Source organism: Chionomys nivalis, chromosome 25 (genome assembly GCF_950005125.1).
Source record: "Chionomys nivalis chromosome 25, mChiNiv1.1, whole genome shotgun sequence".
Taxonomy (NCBI): Eukaryota; Metazoa; Chordata; class Mammalia; order Rodentia; family Cricetidae; genus Chionomys; species Chionomys nivalis.
This window is the reverse complement of record NC_080110.1, coordinates 37,045,825-37,063,188: the sequence shown is the minus strand read 5'-3', so window position 1 is coordinate 37,063,188 and position 17,364 is coordinate 37,045,825. Positions and strand designations below refer to the sequence as shown.

At 45.8% G+C, this 17,364-nt stretch overlaps 1 protein-coding gene across 7 annotated transcripts in view; it reads left to right on the top strand.

Annotated features, from left to right (window-relative positions):
* The window catches only part of Grip1 (glutamate receptor interacting protein 1), a 664,532-nt gene that overhangs the window by 356,070 nt on the left and 291,098 nt on the right, over positions 1 to 17,364 (top strand). The window lies entirely within an intron of this gene.

The following is a 17,364-nucleotide window of genomic DNA, read 5'->3' as shown; positions in this document are numbered from 1 at the left end:
GCCAAAGGTCACTGACATTTTTATGATTCTCTTGGTGCAAGGAAAATAAGATATAGGAAGGTCAAGAGAAAAGTTAGCTTTTTGTTGTTTTTGCCTTTAAAATTCATTTCTGGGGCTCAAGAGTTAAGAATACTTGCTACTCTTGTAGAAGATCAAATTTGGTTTCTAGAACCCATGTGAAAAGTCAATTCTATAACCCCAGTTCCTAGGGCTCTGCCTTCCTTTTCTGGGCTCTGCAGGCGCTAGACGAGCATGCTGCACATATACGCCTACAGGCTAAATGTTTGGGCACATAGAATGAAGATGAATATGTCTTTAAACTTTATTAAAGTTTGAGTCATTCATTATCCTCTTCATTGATATCTTGCTTATTCTTGCATTCCTCCGTGAACAGGGCATCATGCATGCTCAGTGAACTAGAACCACATTTGTGCTCACGCTCACAACAGGTTGACTCTTCGTTTCAGAGCCGAAATTGCCACACAAAATCCAGAGCCACCTCTAGGAAGTGTACTTTACGACCCATTGAAATTAGAACATTCATTAATACCTTCATTCAGGGAGCCTTTTTTGAGCACACACCAAATTCTATTGGTTGTAAGCTTCCTAGCATCCCTTCTTGGTTCTAACAGTCTTGAACTATTTTCTAAACATCTTTATCATGTTTGACTGTATTCTCTCTGCTTTCAACTTATGTTCATGCTGGCCTCTAACTTTTATAAGGAACAGAAAACACGTGGAATTTCCTTTATACGACGGTTGTAAATTGTGTTTAGGTTGGTTTAGGCTGACAGCTTGCTGGTCAGGAAGCATATTAACATGACAGCATTCTGGGTGAGAATTTTCCTATTATTAGAAAGCTAAATGGACTTGCCCATATGTGTGCGTCTGTCAAGTTGAGGGACCATGGTTGAGACACCACAAGGAGCTTTAAAACCATGAGAGCTTTGATGTGTTGCCTTATTGGGGTTTTTCCATGATAAACCTGTATCTCATTAGGTCCGCCCACATTGATGAGTTTCATGGTGACTTGATTCTCCCTTCCCTTCTTCACTGAGTTCTGTCCTTTTCCTTCAGACGTCATCTTCAGTGTCCCATGCTGCACGCTGTTTATCCTCAGTGGGGCTTCTACCTCTTCTCTGCTGCACAGACTCCTGTTCAGCCACCAAGATCCTCCTGCAGATTTCCCTCCTCCAGGGTGCTCTCCCACGGGTCCCTCATGGCCTACTCTTTTGCATTTGCTCCCCTAAGATTCTCCTGGATTTTTGCCTTTATTCATCCAAGGAACACACACCAACTCGCTTATGGTTACCTTCTTCAAGCAACCCTACATATATCAATGGCATTATGAAACATGCATTCGCTGACTGGTACTTGCAGTGGGCCACTTTTTCCTGGAGGCTGCTTGAGGGTGAAGCGCATCACACCCATGCCTATGTATCCAGTACCCTATTCCATTTGGAAACATTTGCTCTTAGAGAGTAGCAGTAGCCTGCAGTGGCCTTGAGTAAGATAACCTCTCACTTGCCAGACAGAGATTTGAGATTTATGCCCTTGGATCAATCCCATTAGCCATGGATGTGGACTAGAGCCAAGATCAGGAGCAGAGCCAATGGCTGACAAGGCGGCAGGATCATCTCCTCAAGTGTGGCCCTGAGCCATGCTATCTATACCTGCCAACTTGCAGTTAATCGGTGCATTTTTGCAGCAGGTGTTCCCTGTCCTATGTCCGGTTGCTCCAGAGCAGAGGGGAAGGGTTTACCACCTGGTCACAGTTTGTATAAACAGATGCTGGATAGAAAAGGCTTAGGTTGCTGGCTGTGTCAGTCCTGTGTGCAGTGCGTAGAGAAGCCTTTTCCAGGGTGCACAGCTCTTCTGCCCATATGCTCCGTGCCTTTCTCCATTCAGACAACCCAGCCGATTCCACAAGCTGACTCTTAGCTGCTCATTTCTCCTGTTGAAATCACCAAGATGTCAGTAGGACAGAGATCCAAACGAAGGAGTAAGAAACCTTTCTGTTTATCCTTATTCTAAGATTTTTCCATTCCTTTATGGCATTAATACAGTAGCATCAATGACCATCTATTAGACTTGCAGAGTGACATCAGGCTGAGTTTGGGTGTAAAAGTATAATGTCGTGACAAGTTTAAACCATACCTCAGCCTAGAACTGGCTCTGCGCTCACCCACAGAGTACCTGTTCACTGGGGTGCCTATGTGATCCAGAATCTGCTTTACCTCTGTGACATATAAATATCTCAAAAGTAGCGATTATAAGACTTACACACAGAAAATTAGAATAGCAGTCTTTCTGTGGATTGGGAAGAACATGAGATCACAGAAGCAACATTAATAATTGTTATCACCTCTGGAGTCAACAGCAGTTAATATCACTGTTGATTGCGTGGCACCAAACACTCACCCTGTAATTAATACAAGATTTGCCGCTAGGTATCGCCTGTTATCTTCATTTTCAGTGGAAGTAACTGGTTCTAGCAGATACTCACGACAATAAAATCATAGCCATATCAAGCATTTACTGCTAGCTGTTCTGGGGTCCATCTCACACACCATGTCAGAACAGAATCCAAACCTTGGTTTTCACAGTCACAGAACGAAGCCTCCTTGGGGAAGAGATAATTAATTTGCAGAAACTCCATTCTGTTTTGAGTCTAAAAGTAATTCTTAAATTATTTTTCCTTTCTTTCTTCAAAACAAGGGAGCTCATTGAAATTCCTTTCTGTGACTTCTCTGGGCAGCGCTCAGACTGGCTCAGGGGGTATTGGGTGTAGTCTACTCAGAGCAGAGAGCCTAAAGGTGCCATTCATGAGTCAGTCAAAGCGAGCATGGCACTTTTCTTCCAGCAGATGGCAGTGGAATGACAGGGGACATTCTCTAATGCTCACAGTGCTGCCACCGGGGGAGCCAGAAATGTGGAGGAAGGACGGTAGTTGAGGGCCTGGCAGTAGATAGCAGGGGCTTGTGTTCTCTGAAGAAGTGGGCCACCAATCCTCACATCTGTCACCACTTCTCCTAATCATTTCGTTTTCTGCAGCGTGGTACGTATTTATGAACTGTGGAACCTCCGTAACAATGAGAGATACATTCGGAGGAAGAGGAGGACTTTCCCTGTCCATGATTAAACCCACAAAGCAAGAAGCATTTTGTGTAAGATTTTTAGCAAATCTATGGTTCCTCTGGTATTTTTGTACACAGCGAGGCCATGAACTTGTGAGCATTTTACCAGAAAGAGCTCTTCTATCATTTGCCAGGTCCTCAGGTTAGTCTGAAGTTTTTAAAAACTGTGTTTGACTCTTTCCATTCTTTCTGGCTCTTCACCCATGATGATCCCTGAGCCATGGGAGGAGGGCTTCTCACACAGGTACCTCCTTCAGGGCCAAGCACTTCCCAGTCACCTGGCCTCTGTACCTTGGGCAGCTGTGGGTTTCTCTGATGGTTATGTCTAGTACAAAAGGGAGCATCTCTGGCGAGGTTGGCAGATGCACTGGAAGGGGAAGGGAAGATTGTAAGCGGGTCAGAAGCAACCATTTTCTGGACACAGTGGGGGCAGTTTCATGTGTGGATTCGCAGCAGTTAAAACATGCACAAGGTCTACCCAAGCTCAAGCCAGACGAAATTCTAGAATGGGGAGAAGAGGGTGTGAACTTCCACCCCTTTCTAAGGAACTATCGGCAATTGGTAACTGCTGCAAGAGGGCAAACCAGTTTTCTTTAAGTGTGTAGCCCCCCAAAAAACAACTTTAAAGAGAAAGGCCAAGCAGTGGTGGTACACACCTTTAATCCCAGCTCTTGGAAGGCAGAGTCAGGTGGATCTCCGTGAGTTTGAGGTCAGCCTGATCTACAAGAGTTAGTTCCAGGCTAAGTTCCAAAGCTACAAAGAAACCCTGTCTCAAAAAACCAAAACCAAACAAACAAACAAATAAACCAAAAGTATAGCCCCAGGTGGGTTGGGCAGTGAAGGCCACGTGTCCATGAGTGTGGGCAGCACAAGCTACACTTGATGGAATTTTAAAAAGGCACCATTAGACGGCTTAGGGGTGGTTCTGGGAGGGGTTGGGGAGGGTGTTGTGTGTTGGGGGAGTGGGTATCAGAAGGGTATAACACCTGAAAAAGCCTAAAAGTAATTTGTAGAAAGAGGACAAAAAGTTTGAACCCCTTGAGTCCAAGCAGGTTACAACAAGTGTAAGAAACTTGCTAAGGACTGGGGGATCTGGAACATATATATTTCCACATTTGGAAAAGAGGGTCCTGCTCAGTCCTCCTGAGAATTATGAAACTGTAGGACCTAGGTGAGTTGAGACTGTGATTCTCTAAGATAACGTCACAAGAGGGTCTTTAAAAAGAGGTACAGGGTATTTTTGAACTATGTAGCTAAGTTGTCATTTCTAACATCCTCTCGGGTGAAACCGGAGCACTTATAGGTCACTAGTGTCCCTTAAGCCACCAGTTTGATGACCAGTTAAGACATCAGGCTCACATGTCATGTTCAAGACCTGGCTCTCTGTAACAGCTACTAAAGAGATATTATTGTTGCCACGGCAACAGATGTGGTGAGTCACACTCTAGCATCCCCCCTGTATTGAGGACTATTGTGAATATTCTTAGTAACTTCTCTAGCCTTCTTACCAGTTGAATGAGGGTAGATCATTTGTGGATTTTGAGGCACCAACTTTGCATTTACTGAACATTAGTTACCTTCTAATCAGGGTTTTCTAGGTTTATATATTGACTCAAGATCCTAAAAACTCCTATGAAATACTCAGGAAACTGAGGCACAACGCCGCCATACTGTCCAGCTTTTATCCTAGACTGTTGCCTCTAAGAATCTTGTTCTTCAGCCCTAACATTCTTGTCCCCCTCTCCTATCAAAATCAGATGCACAAGAGGTGGGGTGCTGTTTAAGTGACCCCTGGTGTGGCACTTAGCACTGGTGTGTTCGTGGCACTTCTGACCAGACGCCATCTGCCTGGGGTCTTCTGTGAAATCCGACTCATCTTTATGCACCAGCAAGCATGATCTATTCAATCTCTGTTTTATTTTTTTAATCTCCGCTGAACCCAGCAGATCATAAATCCTTTGCTAAATGAGATTTCCAAATAATGGTGAAAAATGGCCTTGTCTTTTGTCCCCTGACAAGCTTGACCCTGGCTGTCTTCACAGCAGTCAAAGGGGGCTGTTTCCCAGGAAGCACCTAAAAGAAAAAAAAGCAACAGTTTGATTCTCCACTCAGAGTCTGAACTCCCCTTAGGCGTCCTAAAGATTTAGACAAGAGAAACACACAGAGGTGATAGATTGCAGCAGTAACGACAGAGAATTAACTTTAATCTGCGGCAGTCCTGAGAAATCCGTGTCTGGTGTGGGAGAAGGGGATGGTGACGGAGGAACATGCAGGGATTTGCAGAGTGCCATCCTTTCCAATTCTGTTCGAGAAAGCCAGTGCTGAGATCCAAACCCTGCTGAGAGATTGATAATGGAACACCCAAGGAGAGAAGGTGGGGTAGGACAGGGTGTAAATTTACTCCGAAGATGTCCTGTGCTGTGAGTTATGTCAAGAAGTTCTCTAATATTCCACTTAAAAGATATTTTATTGTATTTCAGGGGGAAATTGGGCCATTACTTTGCAGCTTTTCGCTGTTCACAAGTGTGTGTGTGTGTGTGTGTGTGTTTCCTCCTGTAAGTAGTGTTTAACAGGCTGGTTTTCTTCATTAGCCTGTGTTTGGGCACAATGCTTCATCGTTCTGGGATGCCCTTTGGATAAAGCAAGCTCCTGAATGTCTTTCAATAAAACTAGTTCAGGTAAAGAGAGGAATATGGAAGAAAAGAGAAATCCTTGACGCTGTGTGTGGAAATGGAAAATGGTATGATTATTCAAAATAGCATAGAAGTTCCCAGACTACCATACAATCCGGTCATTCCACATCTAATTACATGGACAAAGGAAAGCAGTGTGAGAGACAAGCCATGTTCATTGCAGTGTGATTGACAAGAGGCGGGATGTAGAATCATCCTAACTGTCCATTGATAAGTGAGCTGATGTGGAAGGTGCACTCTATGCACTGGAATCGAAGGAAGCTGAAGGCCATTGTGCCAAACTTTCTGTGTCTGTAATGACATAGCATGAACGGTCTGCTGTAGTAGTGATGGATATTCTTACACGTGATCATGTGTCTCCTGCTCTGAGCTGCAGTTAGTAGCACACCGGGGGGTGGAGGAGCTAAAGGGATACAGCTTAAGCCAAGCACTCGCCTAGCATGGGAAGAGCTAGATTTGTTCTCAATCCAGATAAATAAGAAAGAAAAAGAGGGGTGGACAGCAAGTGTGTGGAAAAGAGAGAAGAGACCGGTGTCTCTGGTTCCACTGAGGACACACGTCCTTAGGATCTACCTTTCAGAAGTTTCGCCACTTCTAATATTGCCATCTTGGGGTTCGGGCCTTTGATATTTGGACCTTTGTGGTACAGCCAATATTCAAATTTTTACGGGAAGTGTAATGAGGAAAATTTATAAAGATGAGTAATCTATGCCCCTGCTCGTCTGTGGAGTCTAAAAAGTCTACCTCGTGGAAGCAGAAAGCAGACAGTGGGCTCCAGGGCCTGGGAGACAAATGGGATGTTGGTAAAGAGTAAAAACCCAAGAGGACTAAGACCCAAGGATAACACTGTATTGTGGGGAGTGTGGATGCTGAATGTCATCAGCCTACCAGGTAACCGGGGCAGCCGAGGATATGCCAATTCATCCTACCAAACATCTCACAAGACGTGTGTGTTTGCAAACCAACTCATGGTGCTGTGTTGTAATATGAGCGGCAGGGCTGTGTCCCCAGCACCCAGCCGCCCACATGGCGAGCTTATGCACCAAAATAATTACACGGAAACTGTATTCTTTTAATCACTGTCTGGCCCATTAGTTCCAGCCTCTTACTGGCTAGCTCTCATATCTAGATTAACCCATTTCTAATATTCTGTGTAGCACCACCACGATCTGGTGGCTTACCAGGGAGATCTTAACCTGCGTCTGTGTCTGGTGGGTGAATCATGGCGACTCCTGACTCTGCTTCTTTCTCCCAGCATTCTGTTCTGTCTACTCCGCCTACCTAATTTTCTGTCCTATTAAAGGGGCCAAGGCAGTTTCTTTATTACTTAACCAATGAAACAACAGATAGAAAGATGACCTACCTCCATCAGTGCTGGTCTTTCGAACATATGCATGTATCTTGCTTACCATTTTTACCTTAGTAAACCTAGAAAGAGGGCCCTTTTGCCTAAAGTTTTATTGTGAGAATTCAGTGAGAAAATATGAATTTCCCCAGTCTGTACTCAGCACTTGGGACTTCTGTGGAAATGCAAGACATGTGATGATGACAGCATTAACAATAAACACAGGGTGGGGGAACAGCACCATGACCTAGTGGGTTCCCCAAATTCTTACCAGAATCCAAGCTCCCCCATCTCACCAGTTTTTTGGTTTTTTTTTTCTTTTATTATTTTTTTTTCTCACTTTGGCCGCTCTTCACCTCCTCATTCACCTGTGAATTTGGCTATTGCCTGCCTCGGGTCCCATCACTTGGATTCTCTGTTGAATTCTTGGGTGGACACAGGCTTTTTTTTTTTTTTTTTTTTTTGGTTTTTCGAGACAGGGTTTCTCTGTGGCTTTGGAGCCTGTCCTGGAACTAGCTCTTGTAGACCAGGCTGGTCTCGAACTCGCAGAGATCCGCCTGCCTCTGCCTCCCGAGTGCTGGGATTAAAGGCGTGTGCCACCATCGCCCGGCTCTGGACACAGGCTTTGTCATTGCTAATCACCACGCTGGGTGGAGAGCTCCTGCAGGCTAATCCTCCCTGCTTTATGATGAGAAGGTGGCTTAGTCCATCTCTAGGGGTCTGGCTGCGTTTGGTCATCAGATGGGAACTCAGCCAGGGCACCTCTGTCCTGGACTCCTTCTGATCCTCAGCTGCCCTCGGATACTTGCCCACCCTGACGAGGTCCCAGTACACAAGATGGCCTGCCCTTGCTGGCTTCAGGGGCTCACACGGTTGCTAAGACATCTAAGACGGGGGTAATCTCATTCTAGGATATGTCTACAATTTGACTGCTTTTCTCTTTCCCCTAATTTCTCCAGCTCTTCTGATTTTATGAACTCTCAGCTTTCCCTTTCCTGAAGGCGCTGTTAAAGAGGGCTGCCGTCCGTCTGCGCCTCGTTTTCTCAGGCAGGGGTCAGTGACTGGAAGTGTTTGCGGAACATCTCCGAGGAGCAGTTCGTTTATTTTCAGGGAAAGCAAAGTGAAATATATGGGCACTAGTGTTTAAGTGAGGAAGAGATGACATTTATTTAAGTTGTGATAATGAACTCAGAAACAGAAGAAATGGTTCACAGAATCCTTTACAACGTGATGAGATGTAGATCTCTTCAGAGAGGCCCACGAGTGAGCCATTTCCTTTCCTTGTTTATGTTTCTGTGCATCTTACATACCAGCACTGAAGCCTCTTCCCACACACACACGCACATACAAAGGCGCACATGCACGCTAGCACAATCCTCTGCTGGTCGTTGGCTCATTGCTGTGACAGAGTAAACCAAAGCACTGTTTTCTTCAAAGAAGAGAAGAGGAGACTCGATGATACTCAACTGACCCAATGCATGTGCTGGAAATGGCAGTTTGGCCAGAGCCAGGCTTTCGTTTATTAAGTAGAATTTAGGTCTGCACTTTGTGTTCTGAGTTAGAATGTCTCCACCGTCAATGGACTCTCTGCTTGTTTCTGGAGGCTCGTTGTCATGGCCACACAAGATGGTGTTAGGAGCCTGCCACTGGGACTTGTGCGTCCTTCGATCCCTTTCCCATTGTCTTCTTAGTCCCACATTCAACCTCCCCGACTCCTGACCTCTCCCCTCATGGTCATCCGTGTGACTTAACGTTTGCCTCCGAATTGCATGTGTCGTATCAACCCCTGGTTTGCCCTGCTCCGAGGAACAGTGGGGTGTGTACACTTCCCTGGATCAGAAGCAGTAGCTCTAAGACTTACCTTTCCCTCCTTTACTTAAGTTTTAGATTCTGGCCTATCTAGAGGCTATATTAACGTATTCTGAAATGAGCTGCCTCCCTGTACTTTGTTCTTGGGGTGCATGTGTTCTGACTGGAGGCGGGGGACACCTTAGCTCCTGGCCTACAGGATGCAGACCATCACAGTCGCTAGAAAAGCAGCAAGGAGGTCAGTTCGGAGCTGGAGCAGGTGGGATGACTAAGTGGTGCATTCACATGCTTCACAAAGAGACGGTCTTAAAGCAGACAGGAATTACTGTTCCGTTGCATTAGTGCCGTAACAGCCTGTAAGTGCACATGCTAGGCCAGAGCCCAACTGAGCGTGAATGTGGGTTTGTGCCTTGGTCATCTTTCTCTTGGTTGCTCTTGCTGCCTCAGAGCAGGGAAAAACAAGCTGGCTTGCGAGTTTCCTCACAGTGGGCAGCAGCAGAACCCTGATGTATCATCTTGTCAGGAGCACCAGAGATAAATCTGAGGGGCACGCAGGGTGCATCATGCCCCTTTCCTCCACAAACAGGCAACACACAGACTCCTTTAGATATGTGTGGTGCTTTCTGCTCACAGTGGAGAGGTTCTGGTTTCACATTTAAAGTCATTTTTTCACTATATCTCTTATATACAAGCTTTAGAACTAGTGTCTATAAAATCAGGCCATTCTAAAGGAAGCCTCCGGTAACTTGTTTAAAGTAAATTTCTTGAGTATGGGCTATATGTTATGTGCGAGTCTATGCAATGAATAAAACAGACACTTTTCCCCAAAAGTCTTTCCCTTATTAAAACATAAAACCTTGTTGGGAGTGGGGAGAAGCTGTAAGCAAATCAATTACTGAAGTAGTGTGGTGGATAGTGTCTACTGATGTGGAGGGAATAAGCAGGGAATGGCGGTCTGACGGCCAAGGGCACAGGCAGATCTTGAAGGATCTGCCTCACTGGATTCTTTTCCGGAGATCCCACCTGACCTGGCCTGGTTTCCCTGCACACAGTGGCTCCTCATTAGCTAGGCGCTGTAAACAGGCATGTTTCCAGCCTTCTTCCTGGGACACAAGGCCACCGTCACACTCTGGGTACAGAAAATGCATGGGCCAGCTTTTCTCTCTGCCTCTATCATTGTTTCATTTTGTCTGTAGGAATTTTATTTTAAGAGCTATGGATCTTTTTCTTATCAGATCTTCTACTTTCCTTTTTTTAAAAAAGATGTTTCCAGTTTTATTTTATTTTTTCAAACCATCTTTTTATTTTATATACCAATCCCAATTGCCTCTCTTTCCCCTCCTCCCACTCCCCACACCTTCTCCCCCGTTCCACTTCCATCCACTGCTCAGAGAGGAGTGGGGAATCAATAAAATCATTTCTCTTGAGGGAGGACCTAGGCCCTCCTCCTGTATCTAGAGTGAGTAAGGTATCCCTCCACAGGGAGCGGGCTCCAAGTCAGTTCATGCACTAGGGATAATTACTGATTCCAGGGCCAGTGGCCCCCAAAACTGCCCAAGACACACTACTGTTACCCACGTTCAGAGGGCCTAGTTTGGTCCTATGCAGGTTCCCCAGCTGTCGGCCTGGAGTCAGTGAGCTCCCACTAGCTTGGGTCAGCTGTTTCTGTGGGTGTCCCCATCATGGTCTTGACCCCTTTGCTCATGTTATCGCTCCTCCCTCTCTACGACTGGACTCCAGGATCTCAGCCCAGTGCTTTCCTGTGGATCTCTACATCTGCTTCCCTTTGGATCTCTGCGTCTGCTTCCGTCAGCTGCTGGATGAAGGTTCTATGATGACAATTAAGGTAGTCATCAATCTGATTACAGGGGAAGGGCAGTGAAGGCGTCCTCTCCACTATTGCTTAGAATCTTAACCGGGGTCATCCTGTGGTTTCCTGGGAGTTTTCCTGTTGTCGGGTTTCTTGCTAGCCCTCCTTTTCTTTATTCCTCCATCATGGGCTTATCTGCCAAGCAAGCATCACAAGGTCACAGTACAGAGCACAACTCAGGCTGTGGTCTTGACCCAAAACAAGTGAGGTTACTTCTAGGAAAGCATCTTCTAACTTAGCCCATATGGGGCACAAAGAAAGAATTTTGAGTATTATTACAAGACCCAAAGAGTTATGCTCTGCTCAAGTAGTAGCTTGGACACTCATATAAATTGCCATGAGTGTTGGTCCATGATTGTACCCTGAGACAGGAGGGTTCTCCCCTGCTCAGTGCACATATACTGGGGGCTAGAATAAGGCAATTGCTGAACCAAGCGCACAGTTCTTTCTTTCTAAGAAAAACAAACCTCAGCTATACAGTGAATGTGCAGGTCTGGCCTAGGATTTTGGCAGTCATAAATGGAATGTGTTTCGAGGGCTTGCTGGCTAGTTTTTTGTCAACTTGAGAGTTGACACTGGAGAGGAGGGAGCCTCAGTTGAGAAAATGCCTCCATGACAGAGCTGTATCCAAGCCTGTAGGGCATTTATTACTTAGTGATTGATGTGGAGGGCCCAGTCCATGGTGGCTAATGTCTTCCCTGGGCTGGTGGTCCTGGATTCTATAAGAAAACAGACTGAACAAGCCATGGGGAGCAAGCCAGAAAGTAGCACCCCTACTGACCTCTGCATTTGCTTCTGCCTCCAGGTTTCTACCCTGATTTTCCTCAGTGATGGACTGTAACCCGGGAGTGTAAACTGGAATAAACCCTTTCCTCCAAGTTGCTTTGGTCCTGGTGTTTCATCCCAGCCATAGAAACCATAACTAGGCAGGGGTCGGGTGGGGGTGAGGAGTTCATACAATAGTGTCAGCCTACGGAGGAAGTTGGTGATGGTGTCGTATAGGAAAGCAGCTTTCCTGCTCAGGAACAAACAAAAAGCTTGAGGTGACTCGAGTCTAATTTGAGATGTCTGTGATGGGTGCCCACAGATGCTAGTATCAAGAATCAAAGAAGATGGTTTCAGAATAAGAAATCAAATTTGGGTTGATAAGCAAAAAGGAAGAGTCTTTTCCAGAGCCTGGGAATGGATTAATTGCTGAAGAATTAAAACAATGTTAATTCCCTACAAGGTTAGGACACAGCTTGGGAGAATTCTACCGTGGAAGGTTAAGAGAAAGAAGAGGAGGGGCCAGTATTGTAAGCCCTAGCTCCCACTTCCCTGTGATTTGGCTGGGGAGACCATCCATCTTCTCACCCAGAGCCACAGGAAAGAAGGTGTGTTCTGTGACCAAATGCTGGACTGCGTCATTTCCTTTCTACAGAACACATGGTTGGTCTAGAGCCTGGCGCTGCTCTCTGGACCTGAGGACACAGGTGAAGTCGGTCACTGTTAGCTGTTCACATGATCACACAGCAGAGGAGTGACTTCCCAGGGCACACAGGCAGCCGGTGCCTTCTGGCTGCTCCCCATCCCTTCTTGACACGGTGCCTCCAGGAAGAGTGACACTGACCCTGGACTATTGGAAGAGTGACTTGCTTCCAGCCTATCTCCTCTTCTATTGCCCTCCCTAATTCGCACGTGTCCGTTGCTGAACATGTCCCACCATGCACTTTTAGCGGAAGACACTGCAGTCCTAACTCTGGGGTTCCCATCTTCCTCGTGATAAATGTAGTAATATTATTCCTTTGTCTCAGTGAAGAGCACGAGGGTCTGGACTAGGTTAGCAAATGGCGCAAGGGCTGGCTCTTGGGGCTACCATCTTAAAATATAAATTGTCTGAATAACGCTTCCTAAAGGGTATCGTTGGGGCCAACCATTATTAGCTGTGAGGGGAAGAAATCAGGGTACTCATTGTGAGCCAGCTGAGAATGCCCTACGCTGTTTAGAAGATAACCTGAATGTTTTGGGCATGTTGAGGCAATTGCCTTTGAGGAATACAAAAGTCAGTTGTCAAGTAAACAAGTGAGATCTTTCAATTGTGTTTTCTATCAGATTTATGAAATCACTTGAAAGGAAGGAGAGAATATTGTAATCTAATTATAACTTGATTCTAATGATATCAAAGAATGGGGTATTTATCTATAGTTGATCTCATTTTTTATTTAATTTTTAAAAAAAATTTCCAGGTGTATATATATGGAAAGAAACTAGAGACCCTTCCTTGTCAGTTATCCAAAGAATCCGTAAACACAAAAATTATTTTGACATAGAAAAATAAAGAGATGTGAAAATTTAATCAACAAAACATATACAGTCTCTGTGTCCACATTCTGATGTGTTATGGTCACTTTAATTTTAATAACGCTGGCATCCATAAGCAAGCTTGAAAATCTTGTTTTGTTTTGATTTTTGACTATCGCTTGCCACCTCATCTTATGAAGTCAGTGCTATTAAAATATTTTAAAATATCGTGACAAAAGGTACAAGCCAGACTGAAGGTACAACTGCGGTAACACTTGGCCTACAACGATCTCCCACTGAAATGTGTTTACCTCCACAGACACCTGGTTGTGGCTGTCGTGGCTCTGACGTGGGCACGGGCAGGAGTGGGCACCCGAAGGCCTAAGAGAAACAGTCTCTTGGCGCCCCCTGCCGGATGTAATGTGTAGCAGTCCTTAAAGGGTCTTCCCATTTTCTGTTAGAGGAGAAATAGTAAGAAAACTATAAATAGAAAGACTACCCAGGGCCGGATGTAGCTTGGGAAAAGATGACTTGCCTATCGTATGCAAACCTCTAGGTTCCGTCTGTGGAGAGCGATGGCGGCAGGGGTGAGGAATTTTGGGTTTTCTTGCTCTTAAATGTACACCAGCTGAGTCATCTGTCTGAGAACCCAGTCCGTACCTGAAATAAAAACCTGAACACAGCCACCCCGGTGATGCTTTAAACTCTCTGTAAATGTAATACCCTTGCATTATGCCTGAAGAAAGCTGACATTTATAGAAACCCTGAAAGAAGTTATCATTCCAAGGGATGAATCTGCTCCAAATCCGGCAAGCCCGTGTCTTTATATATTGGGGCTTGGGGGTTCATTTGTTCATTTGCTTGGTTTGCTATTGTTTTAAAGGCAGCAGTACTCCTGAGCTGACAAAGTCGTCTCCAGATTATCCTACAGCATCATCAGATACACATTGGATACCATTTAGATGCTTTATAATATTTTAGCCACTACTTGGTGCCCTTCAGGGAGCAAAGCATTTCGTAAAATCCAAGCGACCTGTAAGGGTGAGCCACTCCAGGTGACCAAATGCTTACTAGGTTCAAAGATGCATAGCTATATTTAAACTTGCATGCAAGAAATGTGGGCCACTCTGTCTTGCAGGCTCCTGGGAGGAGGCTGTGGACGAGTCTACCAGAATGCCTAGGTCCCTGAGACAGACGCTGTGAGACAGAACAAGTTTGTCTTGGGGAGGCTCTGCTGGTGCAGGAGTTCACTACCCTAGGCTCGGTTGTACCAGTCGGAAAGGACAGAGTGCCTAACTGGTGTAGATGTACCGATCTGGGAATTGTTCCAGGGAATCTCTGGAGTAAGAATGTAGGAGATTCCCTTATGTCCAGGAGATGGCTTTCTCAAGGGGCTCATATCCGGTGTAGAACCTGAGCTGACTGCTAGGATTAGCATAACAAGAAGATAGCCCTTAAGGTGGAGAGCCTGAGGCTCCCAGACTGCTCCAGGATGAGCTGTTTCTCCTCCAAGAAAACTGGATAGTTAATTTTTTTATATTTAACTTTATTTTATGTGCATATGGTATAAAGGTGCCAGATCCCCTGGAACTGGAGTTACAGACAGTTGTGAACTGCCATGTGGGTGGTGGGAACTGAACCTGGGTCCTCTGGAAGAGCAGCCAGCGCTCTTAACAACTGAGCGATTCCTCCAGCCCCCAGTAGTTTAATAGTTTCAAAGATCTTTCTTGGGACTAGAGGACGGAAACAAACAAACAACCTGGCTGTGCCGGTAAACATGGGAACTCTTTGACCATGTTAGCCTTAAAGAAGAAGCAAACTTGATTTGAAGCTGTGTGGTAGCAGGAGGGACAAGAGAGTCTGTAAGATCTTGAGATTTATCTGAATAGACATTAATAAAAGGGACCAAAGTAGCAATGTTCCCCAAGCAAGACTGTGTTAATACCATTTGACAGCTGTGTATTCTGAGGGCCTGGGTTTGGGGAAGGTGTTAGATTCCAGAGAGGATCAGGAGAAGAGATAGCTAGAAATATTCACCTCACATTAACTAATAATCCAAGCCTCAGGCAACTAGGTTTATTTCTGAAGAAAAAATATAAGGGAAGTTAAAATATTCCTAGAGATGGCCTTAAAGGAACAAAGGTGAGAAAGGGATCATTCTTTTGAAAATTATGGTATTAAGCTCTTTAAAATGTAGGAGTCCCACAGTTCTCTTAACTTTGCCATTCCCGTTGGTTATTGGTAAGATGGCTTTGGGTGGACCATCTGTGATAAGGAATCCTGTTCCTTTCAGCTGTTTTCCTTACACAGGCTGTTTTTCTATTGACCTCCAAAAGGCAGGTGTTTGCATTCCCTACTGATGAATGGGAAGTGCTTTAGATGATATGGGTTTTATGAATGAAGAGAAGATGTGATTGCTGGGTTTGAAAGAGTAGAAGTTATTTTGGAATCCAGCTCTACAGACTTAAACATTATTGAAATGCACGCATGCGCGTGTGCGTGCGTGTGTGTGTGTGTGTGTGTGTGTGTGTGTGTGTGTGTGTCAGAAAACAGCACTCAGGAGCTCAGGAGTAGGTTTTCTTCTTTCGGCCATGATGGCCCTGAAGATGTTGCCCAGGTGGCCAGGCCCATGCAGCAAGCACATTCACACACCCAGCCATCTCGCTGACCCTTAAATCATCTATTTGAGTGGGGGAGGGGGACTGAAGAGTAGAGAATAAGATTAGATGAACAATTCACATCCTGGAAATATTAGTGAAGCAGCTTAAACAAACATCGATGTCTTTTTTTCAGAGTGGCTGACTAACTTCTGTTGTTGAAGTTTCCGACTGGCTGTCTGGGTCTCCCTCAGGTCTGTGTTAACTCCTGGGAGAGATGTCTAAATTCTGATGGAAATTCCACAGCAGATTTCGGTTTGTGGTGACTGTCGGGAGTGGACTGGTGTTGGAGATGAGGAAATGGGCTCCACCTCTTGTCACTTTGTGGATGGGCTGTGAAGGGATTTTTGGTTTCCTCGTCGACGGAGCAGAGCCTCTCCCACATCTGCTGGGTAGCAAGGCAGTTTGATTGGCATGTTGAGAAGAATGACTGAGGGGAGGGCAGTCTGAGAAACAGGATAATAAGGTACATTGAAAATAGCAGTGCTCAGTCGTGTTTGCTTTTGATCCTGGTATCTTTAGAAACAGCCTTGACTCTGCTGCCCTCCGCCAGGACATTGTTTTGGTAAGAGTGATGAAAGGACTTGGGACTCCATCGGCTTGAACTCCACTCGCTCGAATCCTTCCCTTAGACTCTCTTCTATTCCAAATCCACAAACCAGCACCGCCTTGTCCCTCTGAGATCTGAGAAGTGCCCAGTAGACCTTCCCAGGCACATCCAAGGTCTGCCTCTCAGCTGTAGGCAAAACCAGGATGCTCTCCTGAATCCTCACTGAGGCTGCCCTGCTCCTATGCCTCCCTGTATGCCACTGCTGGGAGAATATAGTGTATGATACACACATTTCCTTGTAAAGTCAGAGCACAGCATCTCTCGTCTTTGCTTTCACATTGCATGAGGCTCCTAAAGGATATTGACTTGCTGCCGAGAAGCAAGGGGGTGGAGGGACCTGCCCTGGCTGGAATGTACCCTCCACTAAATGCATTGCACCGTGCTTAGTATTAGATTTATGGAACGGCTCCTCTCCCAGCCTTGTCCCCCGCTCTGCTCCTATCTGGTGCTGTGTTGCTATCGAAACAGCCTTACTTTCTAAGCCATTGTGATGGAGCAGGGGGAGGAGGCTGTGCCGGGCAGTGGTGGCGGCGGTGGTAGTAGTAGTGAATGACACAGCTCTGCCAGATGACATGGAGCGGACCTCTGCATCAGCCTAGAGGAATTAAGCTGTGTCACTCCCCACTGGGACTACCTTTCTCCTGGTATGTGCGCAAGGAATTCACATGCTGCTGCTTGCCGCCGCCGCCGCAGCCACCAGAGCAGAGCCCCGAGTACACTTTGCCAGAGAGCAGGGAGGGAGAATGATAGCTGTCTCTTTTAAATGCCGCTGTCAGATCCTAAGGCGACTTACCAAAGGTACTGTGCTTTCCTTCTTATTCGCTCGGGGTGTCTGCGTCTGCATCCCAGAACCACAGCCGAATGGTTTTACTTTCAAATATGACTGCCTTTTACAGTTTATTGTCGGGCAACAAAGAACTCGGAGAAATCTGTGCAGATCTCTCTGTGAGGTAGACTCCCAGG